We start from the raw sequence: 16,467 nt of genomic DNA on the forward strand, positions 1-16,467 counted from the left end.
AATCAACAAGAAATATGGGACTATGTGAAAAGACCTGATCTACGTTTGATAGGTGTACCCGAATGTGACGAAGAGAATGCATCCAAGCTGGAAAATACTCTTCAGGATATTATCCAGGAAAACTTCCCCAACCTAGCAAGGCAGGCCAATATTCAAGTCCAGGAAATACAGAGAACACCACAAAGATATTCCTCTAGAAGAGCAACCCCAAGGCACATAATCGTCAGATTCACCAGGGTTGAAATGAAGGAGAAAATGCTAAGGGCAGCCAGAGAGAAAGGTCAGGTTACCCACAAAGGGAAGCCCATCAGACTCACAGAAGATCTCTCAGCAGAAACCTTACAGGCCAGAAGAGAGTGGAGGCCGATATTCAACATCCTTAAAGAAAAGAACTTTCAACCCAGAATTTCATATCCAGCCAAACTAAGCTTCATAAGTGAAGAAAAAATGAAATCCTTTGTGAATAAGCAAGTACTCAGAGATTTCATCACCACCAGAACGGCTCTACAAGAGCTCCTGAAAGAGGCACTACACATAGAAAAGAACAACCAGTACCAGCCACTCCAAAAACACACGAAAAGGTAAAGAGCATCAACACAATGAAGAATCTGCATCAACCAATGGGCAAAACAGCCAGCTAGCATCAAAATGACAGGATCAAATTCACACATAACAATATTAACCCTAAACGTAAATGGACTAAATGCCCCAATCAAAAGACACAGACTGGCAAATTGGATAAAAAGCCAAAACCCATCAGTGTGCTGTATCCAGGAAACCCATCTCACATGCAAGGATACACAAAGGCTCAAAATAAAGGGATGGAGGAAGATTTATCAAGCAAATGGAGAGCAAAAAAAAGCAGGAGTTGCAATTCTCATCTCTGATAAAATAGACTTTAAAGCAACAAAGATCAAAAGAGACAAAGAAGGACATTACATAATGGTAAAAGGATCAATGCAACAAGAAGAGCTAACGATCCTAAATATATATGCATCTAATACAGGAACACCCAGATACATAAGGCAAGTTCTTAAAGACTTACAAAGAGACTTAGACTCCCACACAGTAATAGTGGGAGATTTCAACACACCATTGTCAATATTAGACAGATCAACGAGACAGAAAATTAACAAGGATATCCAGGACTTGAACTCAGACCTGGAACAAGCAAGCCTAATAGACATTCACAGAACTCTCCACCCCAAATCCACAGAATATAGATTCTTCTCAGCACCACATCACACCTACTCTAAAATTGACCACATAATTGGAAGTAAATCACTCCTCAGCAAATGCAAAAGAACGGAAACCATAACAAACAGTCTCTCAGACCACAGTGCAATCAAGTTAGAACTCAGAATTCAGAAACCAACCCAGAACTGCACAGCTTCATGGAAAATGAACAACTTTCTCTTGAATGTTGACTGGATAAACAATGAAATGAAGGCAGAAATAAAGATGTTCTTCAAAACCAACGAGAACGAAGACATCACTTACCAGAATCTCTGGGACACATTTAAAGCAGTCTCTAGAGGAAAATATATGGCAATAAGTGCCCACATGAGAAGAAAGGAGACCCTTTCTAAAATTGACACCCTATCGTCAAAATTGAAAGAGCTAGAGGAGCAAGATCAAAAAAACTCAAAACCTAGCAGAAGACAAGAAATAACTAAGATCAAAGCAGAATTGAAGGAGATAGAGACACGAAAAACCCTACAAAATTCAATAAATCCAGGAGCTGGTTTTTTGAAAAGATCAACAAAATAGACACACCACTAGCCAGATTAATAAAAAAGAAAAGAGAGAATAATCAAATAGATGCAATAAAAAATGATAAAGGCGATATCACCACAGATTCCACAGAAATTCAAACCATCATCAGAGATTATTACAAACAACTCTACGCACATAAACTAGAAAACCTGCAAGAAATGAACAAATTCCTGGACAGTTGCCTCCTCCCAAGGCTAAACCAGGAAGAAGTCGAAACCCTGAATAGACCAATAACAAGGTCTGAAGTCGAGGCAGCAATTAAGAGCCTACCACCCAAAAAAAGCCCAGGTCCAGATGGGTTCACAGCCGAATGCTACCAGACATACAAAGAGGAACTGGTACCATTCCTTCTGAAACTATTGCAAACAATTCAAAAAGAGGGAATCCTTCCCAAATCATTTTATGAGACCAACATCATCCTGATACCAAAATCCGGCAGAGACTCAACAAGAAAAGAAAACTACAGGCCAATATCCATGATGAACATAGATGCAAAAATCTTCAATAAAATACTGGCAAGCCGATTACAACAGCACATCAAAAAGCTTATCCACCATGATCAAGTAGGATTCATCCCGGGGATGCAAGGCTGGTTCAATATATGCAAGTCTATAAATGTAATTCACCACATAAACAGAACCAAAGACAAAAACCACATGATTATCTCAATTGATGCAGAGAAGGCCTTCAACAAAATTCAACAGCCCTTTATGCTAAAAACTCTCAATAAACTAGGTATTGATGGAACGTATCTCAAAATAATAAAAGCAATTTACGACAAACCAACAGCCAATATCATACTGAATGGGCAAAAACTGGAAGCATTCCCTTTGAAATCTGGCACTAGACAAGGATGCCCTCTCCGACCACTCCTATTCAATATAGTACTGGAAGTTCTAGCCAGAGCAATCAGGCAGGAAAAAGAAATAAAGCGTATTCAATTAGGAAAGGAGGAAGTCAAATTGTCTCTATTTGCAGACGACAGGATTGTATATCAAGAAGACCCCATCATCTCAGCACAAAATCTCCTGAAACTGATAAGCAACTTCAGCAAAGTCTCAGGATACAAAATCAATGTGCAAAAATCACAAGCATTCTTATACACCAATAACAGACTTAAAGAAAGCCAAATCAAGAACGAACTGCCATTCACAATTACTACAAAGAGAATAAAATACCTAGCAATACAACTAACAAGGAACGTAAAGGACCTCTTCAAGGAGAACTACAAACCACTGCTCAACGAAATAAGAGAGGACACAAACAGATAGAGAAACATTCCATGTTCATGGTTAGGAAGAATCAATATCGTGAAAATGGCCATACTGACCAAAGTAATTTACAGATTCAACGCTATCCCCATCAAGCTACCAATGACCTTCTTCACAGAACTGGAAAAAACCACCTTAAACTTCATATGGAACCAAAAGAGAGCCCGCATAGCCAAGTCAATTCTAAGCAAAAAGAACAAAGTGGGAGGCATCACACTACCGGACATCAAACTGTACTACAAGCCTACAGTAATCAAAACAGCATGGTACTGGTACCAAAACAGAGATATAGACCAATGGAACAGAACAGAGGCGTCGGAGGCAACACAACATATCTACAACCATCTGATCTTTGACAAACCTGATAAAAACAAGCAATGGGGAAAGGATTCCCTGTTTCATAAGTGGTGTTGGGAAAACTGGCTAGCCATATGCAGAAAGCAGAAACTGGACCCCTTCCTGACACCTTACACTAAAATTAACTCCAGATGGATTAAAGACTTAAACATAAGACCTAACACCATAAAAACCCTAGAAGGAAACCTAGGCAAAACCATTCAGGACATAGGCGTAGGCAAGGACTTCATGACCAAAACACCGAAAGTATTGGCAACAAAAGCCAAAATAGACAAATGGGACCTAATCAAACTCCACAGCTTCTGCACAGCAAAAGAAACAGTCAATAGAGTGAATCGGCAACCAACAGAATGGGAAAAAATTTTTGCAGCCTACCCATCTGACAAAGGGCTGATATCCAGAATTTACAATGAACTAAAACAGATTTACAAGAAAAAAACAAACAAGCCCATTCAAAAATGGGCGAAGGATATGAACAGATACTTTACAAAAGAAGACATACATGAGGCCAACAAACATATGAAAAAATGCTCATCATCACTGGTCATTAGAGAAATGCAAATCAAAACTACATTGAGATACCATCTCATGCCAGTTAGAATGGCAATCATTAAAAAATCTGGAGACAACAGATGCTGGAGAGGATGTGGAGAAATAGGAACACTTTTACACTGTTGGTGGGAGTGTAAATTAGTTCAACCATTGTGGAAGACAGTGTGGCGATTCCTCAAGGACCTAGAAATAGAAATTCCATTTGACCCAGCAATCCCATTACTGGATATATATCCAAAGGATTATAAATAGTTCTACTATAAGGACACATGCACATGAATGTTCATTGCAGCACAGTTTACAATAGCAAAGACCTTGAACCAACCCAAATGCCCATCAATGATAGACTGGACAGGAAAAATGTGGCACATATACACCATGGAATATTATGCAGCCATCAAAAACGATGAGTTCGCGTCCTTTGTAGGGACATGGATGAACCTGGAAACCATCATTCTCAGCAAACTGACACAAGAACACAAAATCAAACATCGCATGTTCTCACTCATAGACGGGTGTTGAACAATGAGAACACATGGACACAGGGAGGGGAGCACTATACACTGGGGTCTGTTGGAGGGGAGTGGGGGAGACAGCAGGGGGTGGGGAGTCAGGGAGAGATACCATGGCGAGAAATGCCACATATAGGTGAAGGGGAGGAAGGCAGCAAATCACACTACCACGTATGCACCAATGCAACAACCTTGCATGTTTTTCACATGTACCCCAAAACCTAAAATGCAATTAAAAAAAAAAAATTTTAGAAAATTTAAAATTTTTCTCAGTGTAGCCAGAATTATCATAGAATAATGAAAGTACAGTCATAGAATGATCACAGAATCCAAAGGATGAGGAAATACTAGAACCCATAGAGTGGAAGTGATTAGTAGAAGGGGGAAAGATTAAAGTTATTTTCTGATTGTACCAAATGTGTTCCAATTATTGGATAAAAATTCAAATATGAAAATAAAGTTAACGAACATGTAGAATAGATTGGGATATATAAATATATATCTATAGATTGGGATATATTGATATATCCATCTATCTGTCTATTTGTCTGAAACCTCTAATAAATTACAAACAAGAACATATCCAATTAAAAAAAAGACTTGCAAAAAAATAATAATTTCACCAGTTTCTTTTTAAATTATATACCTACTAGAAAATTTAAAATTACCAATGTAGTTCACATGTGTGAATTACATTATATTTTTATAGGGCTCTAATGCTCTGGAGGACATATCCTTGTTCCCCAAGATCTCTATAAAGCCATTTAGGTAGGTTTAATAGAAGAGGTATAAATGGCAGGTTTTAATGCCTCTGAATTCGGGTAAGTTAGAAAGTGCTTACTTGCTATCCAAGGTGCTTTGAAAGTAGAAGGATGCCAAACTGTGTGTTTGTTTGCCTGGCTGTTTTTAGCAATTTGATCTTTCATTGTCTCTGGTAGAAACAGTGTCTGTTTAACTGATCTACAGGGATTCAGCACTGTGTGATGGGGCATGTGGGTATTTAACTCTAACACTTGAGAAGAATGCTTACAGTTCAGCTGTTAGAATCTCATACTAAGGAATCTAAGGCTAAGGGTTGAATCCCCAGCCAGACACACTTAGCTCAGCATTTTTTTGTGGCCCAGGGATGCACTCCCCACCTGGGCTTGCTTTCTTACAAACGTTCATTCTTGATTACAATAGGGGCCAGTGATATAATGGTGCTGTGGTTTATCATTCCATCATTCACCATGGCAAAAGGCAGCTCAGCGTCATCCTTTAGGGGAATAGCATCACCTGTACCACCTTTTCATATAAAGGAAAGCATATTATTTTCCTTTGTTAAAAAAGAGGGTTTTTTTCAAAAGCTACATCTGTTACAAGTTTCAAAAGCCAAACAAAGGCAAAAACATAAAAAGTGTTGTATTTGTTCCCTGATTTGCTTCCAAAAAAACCATTCTCAAGCTACAAAGGTCCAGATTTGGGTGAGCTAAATCCTACCCACCTAGGAGATTTAGAAGATCATAAACACATTTGTGCTTCTGATTTTTCATAAGCTTATTATTAAGCAACTCAGTATATTAGATTCTTACATGACTTGTATCCCTCAAATTGCCAAGAGGCATTGGCCAGCAGTGCTGTGCAACAGAAGCTAGAGTCCAGAGATTCAGATCACAAGCTGAGTCTGCACCAATGGCTGTGTGGGATGGGACAATTTATGTCCCTCTCTGGTTCTGAGTGTCCCCGTCTGTAAAAGCTGAGTTTGAACTTACATTTAGTCTAATTTTATAATTTCAAAGCACCCTAGCTGTCCACTTTGAAAAGCCAAATCAGACATTCACTTTTCTCAAATCTACTTTTTTTTGTTAGTTTCTCTTCAAGAGCAATGGAGGTGATGTCTCAGAATTTGGCCGACCTTCATTTCAAACAGCTGTGCCAGGAAGCTTTGGAATAGGCTCCTGTCTCCAGTGGCTTTTGCACCTGCAATCTGACTGGCTCAGGCTTTCTGTTTCCCACCTGCCCTGGCAGCAGGCTAGGAGTGAGAGCAGTTGCCTATGATGTTCTCTGGGTCTCCTGTCCCAGGTGACTAAGCCAGGAGATACCTAAGGGGTTTGTCAACACCTAATGCTGTCTCTCCTTCTCCTTGGCTTCAAACACTGTTCTGGGTATTGCCGCAGCTGGGCCTGGTTAAAGACCTGCCTTCTGAAGCAAAGGTTGACCTTTTATTAAATACTAACCTACAAGAAAAGTAGAATAAAGTAGTTCCATTGTAATTTGCCAAGATTAATACATCCATAAAATGGGGACAGGAGATACTAAAATAACCATAAGCGATAACACTGAATATATACTACAGCCTAGATATTGTTAAGTAGCATATTTCTAATTTAATCTTTAATCTATAACAAGCCTATGAAACAGACAGGTACTAAGATTACTGCCATTTTACAGATGTGGAAACTGGAGGTTAAAGAAAAAAAGTAACTTTCCCATAGACTCATAGCTATTAAGTGGTAGAGGTAGGATTTGGAGCTAGGCTGATCCACTTGATTCCAGAGTTTACACAGGTACCTACCTTACCATTAGGATGGCTTTTTGGAATTCATTTTGATTAAAAAAAAATCAAGTTAAATATGACAGACTTGATCATTTCTTCTGCCTGAGATGCCTAAAACATCTAAAAATGCTGTACATTAGTTCACGTTCAATGAAAAACAGGCACCAAGACAGGCTAGATGTCACTATTTCTGAGCCTCCTTCTACTCCTTTTATTTTTGTTTTTGTTTTTTCCTTTTTTGAGGAGGGTTATACTGGTGGAAAAAGGAATACACAAACCTCAGCAGGGAGCAGACAATTCACAAATTTCTACAGTTTAACCTTCAGTGCCAGTAAGCGTCAGATAGTAGAGCTTCAGGTATGCCCCTGAAAGTCTCCTTGCAAGGAACTGAGAAACCTAGGACATTTCTGCATTTACACTCATCTGCCTGTTTTTATCCTCTAAATTCATTTGATACCTGCTCTTCCTTTGAAAGGTAATTCAGATCACACCATAGCACCATGGAACATAAATCATTCCGAACAGAACTCTGTTTCTGGGGCACATCAATGTTTATTCAAGGGATCACCCCTTAAAAACCAACCACCAATGTATATTTCAGTAATCTACTCCAATATTTATAATGTGACACAAAGAACAATCTTCAGCCTTCACCATTTCCTCAACACTACCACATTTTGCCCAGCTTTCCAGAACTGCCTTTGGAATCTCATCATTTAGGAGGGAGCTTATATGCAGCAGAAGGGATAATGAGCAATCATGTTTACCAGAGACTCATCTAGGAAACAGCTAAGGAGAGAAGATGAAGCTTATGAATAAGCCTTAATTCTCAATTTTGATTGTGTTAGCTACACCAAGTTCACTGGAACCTTACTAGGTTTCCTGGTCTCAGCCACTGTATTTCTCAGGTCCAGGACATACCTCTGAGCCTCTACCCTAGGCTGATGTTGATTTATGAGGTATTGCCTGCCAACAGCCTATGGCTCATGCTAAAAATAATTGAAGTTGTTCAATCATTTCTAGAGAGGCAGCTGGTGTAGTGGAAAGAGCATTGACTAATAATAACAGTTATTGTTTACTCACTGCATCCAAGACATTTTATATGCATTATCTCCACTCCACTGATAACCTAAGGAAATAGGTATGATTACCCCCATTTTTTACTTGAGTCAATTAAAGATTAGAGAATATCCATGATTTACCCAAGGTCATACATTTATTGTCCAACAGAGCCAGGATGTGAATTGAACTCTCTCTGATTTCATATAATTCTGCTGTATCATTACTGCCTCCAAATAGAAAGCAGAAAACTTGGTCAGAATCCTAGAATTGCCAGCTGGGTGGCCTATAACAAACCTTAATTTCACTGTGGATCTTAATTAGCTTAGCTACAGAATGAAAATAATGCTATAGAGTCTTAGTCTAGGATGCAGTCCTAAGAGCCAAATAGCCTGGGTTAAAACCTAGTCCCATCCTTACCAGATGGATGACCTTGAAGAAGTAAATTAGCTTTACCTTTAACATGAAAATAATAGCAACACCTACCCCAATAGACATTGAGTAGATTAAGCAATTTAAAACATGTAGAGTGTATTAGTCAGGGTTCTCTAGAGGGAAAGAGCTAATATATGAGTTTATTAAGTATTACTCACATGATCACAAGGTTCCACAATAGGCAGTCTACAGGCTGAGGAGCAAGGAGAGCCAGTCTGAGCTCCAAAACTGAAGAACTTGGAGTCTGATGCTCAAGGGCAGGAAGCATCCAGCAGGGAGAAGGATGTAGGCTAGGAGGCTAGGCCAGTGTCTCTTTTCACATTTTTCTGCCTGTTTATATTATAGCTGCACTGGTAACTAATTAGATTATGCCCACCCAAATTAAGGGTAGGTCTGCCTTTCTCAGCCCACTGACTCAAATGTTGATCTCCTTTGGTAACACCCTCACAGACACACCCAAGATCAACATTTTGTATCCTTCAATCCAATTGAGTTGACACTCAGTATTAACCATCACAAGAGTATATTGCACTGGCATGTGGTAAGCATTCCTCTTCTTCATCTTCATCATCACCATCTAATTATAATAATGTGATTTTTTTCCCTATCTTACTTCACAGGATGTTTTTGAGGATTGAACAAAAAAAATTTTTAACTATGTTATGCATATTACAGACATAAGGAAATAATATTATCCAAAAGGCCCACGTTATGAGACTAACAATAAGAGTTGGGATACAGTTCTAGGCTCCCACTTAAACCTGAAGAGTCTGAAGACTTATCTACTTCAGGTTAAATAATATAAAAGTTCTCTGCACTAATGTATGAATATACTTTGCATCTATATATGAATAAAACAGAGTGTATTAATCTGTTTTCAAACTGCTGAAAAAGACATACCCAAGACTGGTTAATTATAAAGAAAAATAGGTTTAATGGACTCAGAGTTCTACATGGCTGGGAGGCCTCACAATCATGGTGGAAGAGGGAGAACAAAGGGACATCTTACATGGAGGCTGGCAAAGAGAGAATGAGAGTCACATGAAGAGAGTTTCCCCCTATAAAACCATCAGATCTTGTGAGACTTATTCACTACCACAAGAATAGTGTGGGGGAACTCACCTCACATGATTCAGTTATCTCCCACTCTGTCCCTCTCACAACATGTGAGGATTATGAGAGCTATAATTCAAGATGAGATTTGGGTGGGGACACAGCCAAACCAAATCACGAAGGCACCAGGTGATATTCTGCAAACTCCTTGTTTTCAAATTATTTTTTCTTTTGCCTGGCCTGGAGGTATGGAGGCTCCATTATTATAGCATCCAGCTGGACATAGGGGAGCAGCCTAAATGCCAAGATGCCTGATATTAGATATTTCACTTAAAGGCAAAGTATGGAAATTGCTAAGAGCAGGAAAAAAAAAGGCACAAATATTTTCATCTAATAAGAGAAGATTACAGTGATCATGGAGTATAGTGGTTTGGCATGAGGCTGCTAAGAGTGAAATCCCAACAAGGGATTGCTTATCGGTGTCTCAGTTTCCTTGTCTGTAAGTTTCCCCTGTTAATAGTATCTACCTCACAGGGTCACTAAGTAAGGCATTTAACACAGAGTAAGTATTAAATAAGAAAGAGATGTGATCCTACAAGGAACTCTACATGTTTGCTGAGAGAAACCCTTGTTCCTAATAATGTTTCCTCCAACTTCCTGTGAAAGTTTCGGTGGTAAGAAAGTTAGAATGGAAAAGGACTGAAAATGGGAGAAAGTTGCAAAATTAGCTATAAGACAGTGTTTGTGCCCTATGTCAAAAAGACTTGGTCAGAAGCATACATCTTTGAGACAGACTTGAGAGCTCTTGTTTGGCTCTCTGAACGTCTGTGGAAAATTAAATCTCCCAGGTTGTTAAATGCAAGCCAGTCTTTTTCTCCTTTTTAGTTGTACCAGCCCATAAATGCAGAAAAGGGGCTCCTGGCCCTGGTACCAGAGCTCATCTTATAGCCCAACCTAGTATAGCTCTAAACTAAGCATATTCTATAAGCAAAGTCCCTAGATTTGTATTCTGGCTTCACCACTTACCATCAGTTGAACCCTAGACAAGTTATTTAACCTCACTAAGCCTCTCTTTTATCATCTGTAAAATGGGAACAACAAAATAGAGAAACTGAGAAAATTCAGTGAGACCATGAATATGTGATAGGCAGAACAATGTTCCCTTCCCCAAGAAAAATCCATGTCCTAATTTCCAGAACCTATAAATATGTTGTATTACATAGCAAAAGGGATGCTGAAAGTGAAATTAAGGTTAAAAATTTTTAAATTGGGAGACTGTCCTGGATTAGCTGGGTAGACACAATCTAACCACATAGGCCCTTAAAAGTGGAAGAAGCATCAGAAAAGTCAGACAGAGAAGCAGCCAGAGTGTTCCAAAGCATGAGAGGGATTCCACCCACCCTTGCTGGCTCTGAAGACTGAGGAAGGAGCCCACAGGTCAAGGAAAGTGGGTGGCCTCTAGAAGCCAGGAACAGCACTCAGTTGATAGTCAGCAAGGAAACAGGGACTTCAGACCTGTAGCAGCAAATAACTGAATTCTGCCAACAACCTGAATTAGCAGGAGTCAGATACCCCCTTGAGCCTCCAGAAAGGAATGCAGTCCTCGTAATACCTTGATTTTAGTCCAATAAGATCTGTGTTGGACTTCTGACCTACTGACTACGAGACAGATTTTTGTTGTGTTAAGCTCTAAGGTTGTAGAAATCTGTTATGGCAGTAAAGGAATTGTGGTACAGAATGTCAAGTACTTAGAATGTCCCCAGCATACAGAGTAAAATCTAATTAAAATCCAGCAATTTGATGATGGCAATGTTAATGAGGAAGAAAACTTCATTAATGATAATGAAGTTTTAGATTACATTGAAATTATGAATATTAAGCCTACTTATAATCACAATATTAAGATTTTTAGGTCCTCCTGTAGGTCAGATATCATATTAAATGTTTACTATTCAGTAAATTATTTTATCTAAACCTCAAAACTATTCTATGAAGTAGGTACAATAATCCCTATTTTCACGAGGAATTAGAGCTCAGAAAAGTTCATTTATCTTACACTGAAGTTTGCTCTGAGTGATTTTGTGTTATGCAAGTTATCAACGACATAAGACATTCCTAAGTGGAGGGAAAAGTTTGTAATGTCCCCAACAACAAAAATACAGCACAATGAGTTATTCCTTTAATGAGCATAGATACTTATGCAACACTTTCTTTCCATCAATGCCTAAAGCGATGGTTGGAGGTCTTTGAAATCAAGTAAAAAGGGAAAGGTGCACAGAAGCACTAGAACTTGCAACTGTTTAAGAAACAGAAAAGAATTGTGCTGTCTGAGCAAGGCAGTCCTAGCCATGTGCCTGCTGAGAGCCCAGAGCATGTCAGCTTTAAATAAGGAAACCAACTCCAAATCCTCAGCAGCTCAGGAGATACAAAATGGATTTCAGGTGGACTGAGACAGAGTTTAGAAATAGGATCAAATGTGCAGTCTCTTTTGACCAAAGTCTTAAAGGATGATTTGATTCTTCTTTTCCCAAGCAGAATGCAGTTTTAGGCCACTCATTACATCCCAAGAGAAATCCGTAAAAGTATTATTCAACAGGTGAATGCCACAGAATTTTCTAGTTCAAATTTTAGACCACTCCAAGTATAGTGGCAACCACTGCTTCAAAATCGTGTTGCCTGAAAGAAATGTAGCTTCCTGTCCCTCTCCCAAAAGCAAAGAATTTGCAGAAGCCCCGAATCTGCATTTCTAACAATTTCCTTAGGTGATTCTCTTGCAAATTCAAGTTGAGAAACCCTTTGTAGAGACTTATGTGGGTATCCAGAGGTAAGTCAGAAGGCATCAGCAGATATTCTGTGGCAGGACCCATGGGAATTACTGAGATAAAAATTCTTGCCCTGGCTCCAGGATTTCACAGGCAATTGATGAACTACAATACAGGACAGACAGACATAAGTAATACATAGTGGTAGATATAAGTACCTGCTGTGGGCACACAGAAACAGAGCAATTAATTCTAGCCAGGGCTCTCTCTCCGGGATTTTAGGAAAAGGTTATCAGTCAGACTAAAGTTGACAATGAGATCAGCAGATTATGGTGTAAGATTGGGGAAGAATAAGTTGGTTCCACAAGCAGAAGGGCCAGACCAAGATCAGCAAAGGCACGAAAGCATGTCCAGAGCTGATGCTTCAGTGGAATAGAAGTCCTCAAAGCCTGTAAGTAAAGAAGTCAGAAAATCAGTCCAGCTGGAGGACACCAAAGGCACTGATGGCCACAATAAAGTGGTGGACAGTTTGAGTTTTTAAAGAAATGGTATGAGTTAGTCTATGGTTTCAAAATGAAATAGGCTATGCATTATTTTCTTATGACTGCTGTAAGAAATTATCACAAAATGAGTGACTTAAATCAGCAAAAATATACTCTCTCACAGATATAGAGGCTAGAAGTCTGAAATCAAGTGTTGGTAGGGCTACATTCCACCTAAAAGCTAGAGCAAAGAATCTTTCCTTGCCTCTCCCATCTTCTGGTAACTCCAGGCCATCCTTGGCTTGTGGCTCTATCACTTCTATCTCTGCCTCTGCCTTCGCGTGAGCTTCTCATCTTCTTCCTGTTATCATCCTCGCTTCTGTCTCTTTTTTTATTATTATTATTTTTACTTTATTTTATTTTTTATTTTTTTATTTTTTTGAGACAGAGTCTCACTCTGTTGCCAGGCGCCAGGCTGGAGTGCAGTGGCACAATCTTGGCTCACTGCAACCTCCGCCTCCCAGGTTCAAGCAATTCTCCTGCCTCAGGCTCCCGCGTAGCTGGGACTACAGGCGCACGCCACCATGCCCAGCTAATTTTTGTATTTTTAGTAGAGACGGGGTTTCACCATGTTGGCCAGGATGATCTCGGTCTCAACCTCGTGATCCGCCCGCCTTGGCCTCCCAAAGTGCTGGGATTACAGGGCTTCTTTCTCTTATGAGAGCATCTGTGAGTGGATTAACATCCCAACCAGATCATTCAAAATGATCATATATTTAGATGCTTAATTTAATTACACCTGAAAAAAAACCTTTTTTCCAAATAAGGTCATATTCACAGAAGATTAGGACATGGATTTATTTTGCAGAGGCCATGATTCAACCTACTATAGGCTTCCATTAGGCAATATGATAGAGAGACAGAGAGCAGTTTTTGAAGACAGACCTACCCTTGTTTGTCAATCAATTCTGCTACTTATTGGGCATAGAACAAATGTGCACAATGGTGATCATAAATATTTTGTAGGGTTGTCATGAAGATTCAAATAATGTCTGTACCTTTCTAGGATAGTACGTATCTGGTGCATAATGGAGTTTCAATAAAGTATTATCATATTAATGGCTTGAAAGTACTAGTGCTCTGTGAGATGTTAAAGGCAGTGAAGTTTGGGGGATGAGGGTACAGGGTTGAGAAATGAATGCTTCTGGTGCAGTTCTTAGCCTATGTGACCAATAGCCTATGTGACCTCAGAAAAGTGAGTTCATCTCCTGGAGTTTTTTTTAATCTGATATCTATAAAAGGAAATGTATAGTATTTACTATATCAGTAGATTGTTGTTAGAGTTTTAAATAAATGAATGTATTTAGCTCCCACCAGAATATGAGAAAACCAAACCAAACCAAACAAAACCAAGTAATGAATAGAAAATATTTATCCCAGTGCCTAGCCTAGCACATAGGAATTGAGCTACTCCATGATTATGAGGATGAGACAAAGGATCATGTGTATGAGAAAGTGGTCACTCACACATAAAGACCTCATGTTTAGAATGTAAACAAAGTACTTTTGTGTCAAATAGCTCATTTAGATTTCCTATAAACTGTTATCTTATTTTGAGGCTCTCCCTTGGGCAAGAAGTCTGCCCTTCCAGATGCTCAGGGAGAGACTATCTCCCTGGATCACATTTCTTATCAAGTTAAGTACTGCAGAGAATTTTCCATTGACTTTTAGCGGGCAGAGGGCACAAATTAAAAATGAAGGCTCTGAGGGAAAGAAGACCTGCATGAGTGTTCTATAACTCTTCCCATAGGCCTGAGTGATGGCTGCTGCAAGAGGAGTTTTCTTACTCCTCACTTCATTGCCTTCTTTGCTATGATCCTCAGAAATGAATCCATTTAAAAAAAAAAAAAAAAGAAAGAAAGAAAGAACAGAGCTGGTCAACCAAGATCTGCTCAGTCCAGAGAAGCTACCCAGAGCCTCCACTGTGAGTAGAAACTAACGTGATAATCTATTCTGATGCTTAATGTTCTGTTTCTACCTCAATAAAGCAAAGACTTTGCTTTAAAATTTTTTTCTAATTTTAAGCAAAGACAGGTAATTAATTGTCAGAATGTACAGGCAAAGCAGATCTGCTGAGGTCCATGAGGTAAAACAAACAAACAAACAAACAAACAAAAAAAAAAACATGGTGAAATCACAAGGTGAATCATACAGAACTAGGTAGAGATGTTGAGGGAACCAACAAACCGTTCTAAACACTTTGGGGGCTTCAGAGTATGAAGATGACCACGTTCCAAGATATACACACAGCTTAAAAGTTTCAAGGAAACACAAATCAGAAAGCTGTATCACCACAGGAGAAACAAACAAATTCAAGTATTCTCAAACTAGAATACACCACAGAAATACTCTAAGGCTCAGATCTAGTCAAATACATTGAGAGAAGAATGATCTATTGGCATGAGTGACACAGAATAAAGAAACACTATGGATAGACTACATTTATTTTCAATGAAGAAAATCAGGTAGCAAAGATAAAACTGAAACTAAGTTCCTAAACAATCCCTTATCTGGTCCCTTCCTTCTCATTCTCACATGGCCATCTCCTTCCTTCAACTTCTATAGTAATTTCTAACTGGTCTCCTTAGCCACCTCCAATTTTAACCCATTCTTCTCACAGCTACCATTTTAACATTATTCCCAAAAAACATAAATGGCCAATACACTGGAATAAAATTTCACATATGCCAATATAATAAGAGACGAAGGAAGGTTAATGGTAGAGGGAGGAATAGTGTGTATTTTAGCTCTATCAGATTCTTTTTGATACTGGCTATTTCATCTGTCAGCTCCTGTATCATATCATTTTATTGTAATTCTTAGTTTCCTTTTATTGGGTTTTGCTGTTCTCCTGAATCTTGATGATCTTTGTTCCTATTCATACTCTCAATTCTATTTCTGTAATTTCAGCCAACTCAGTCAGTTAAGAATCCTTGTTGGAGAACTGGTGCAGTTGTTAGGAGGACGTGACACTCTGGCCATTTGGGTTGCCAGAGTTCTTATGTTGATTCTTTCTCATCTCTACATGTGTGTGTTCCTTTAACTGTGGTACAGGCTGAATACAGTCAGTAGACTTCTTTTCTGGATATGTGCACAGAGCTGAGGCTTTGTGCAGGGTCTTTATTTGTAACTGATATCTTGCCTTTGGTTTCACAGTGGGCAGGGTATTTTAGTGAGGTATTTTGGTGTTGAAGCTTTGGGGTGTGATCTAACAGGTGGCATTTAGGTGTAGTGGTTGGCCGACAGGTTCTTGCTCAGTCACTGTGTTCCCTCTCAATGCTCTGAAAGTGTGGGTTCCTCTCCCACTTAAACAATGGTTGTAGATCATGACTTGGCACTCCAGGGCTGCCCACCACTGCTCTGGGGTGATCTCCAGGTTTATCTTTCCACATCAACTTAGATGCAGCAGAGGAAGAGACCTTAGTAGTAGATGTGGCTGACAGTCTTTCACTTGTCTCCTAGGGGCTCCACCCCAGAGAGATGCAGGTCAGCAACTCAGTGCAATCAGTCCAGGATAGGGGGTCTGTGCTGTGGGCCCAAGCCAGGGGTTCCCTGCCTGGTGATGAGTAATGGGAAATGGAGCTTGTGGGAGAAGGACTGGCCTCCTCCCCA

The sequence above is a fragment of the Aotus nancymaae genome, unplaced genomic scaffold (assembly GCF_030222135.1).
Source record: "Aotus nancymaae isolate 86718 unplaced genomic scaffold, 86718_ANA_hifiasm-v0.15.2.pri h1tg000046l, whole genome shotgun sequence".
In the NCBI taxonomy this organism is placed as follows: Eukaryota; Metazoa; Chordata; class Mammalia; order Primates; family Aotidae; genus Aotus; species Aotus nancymaae.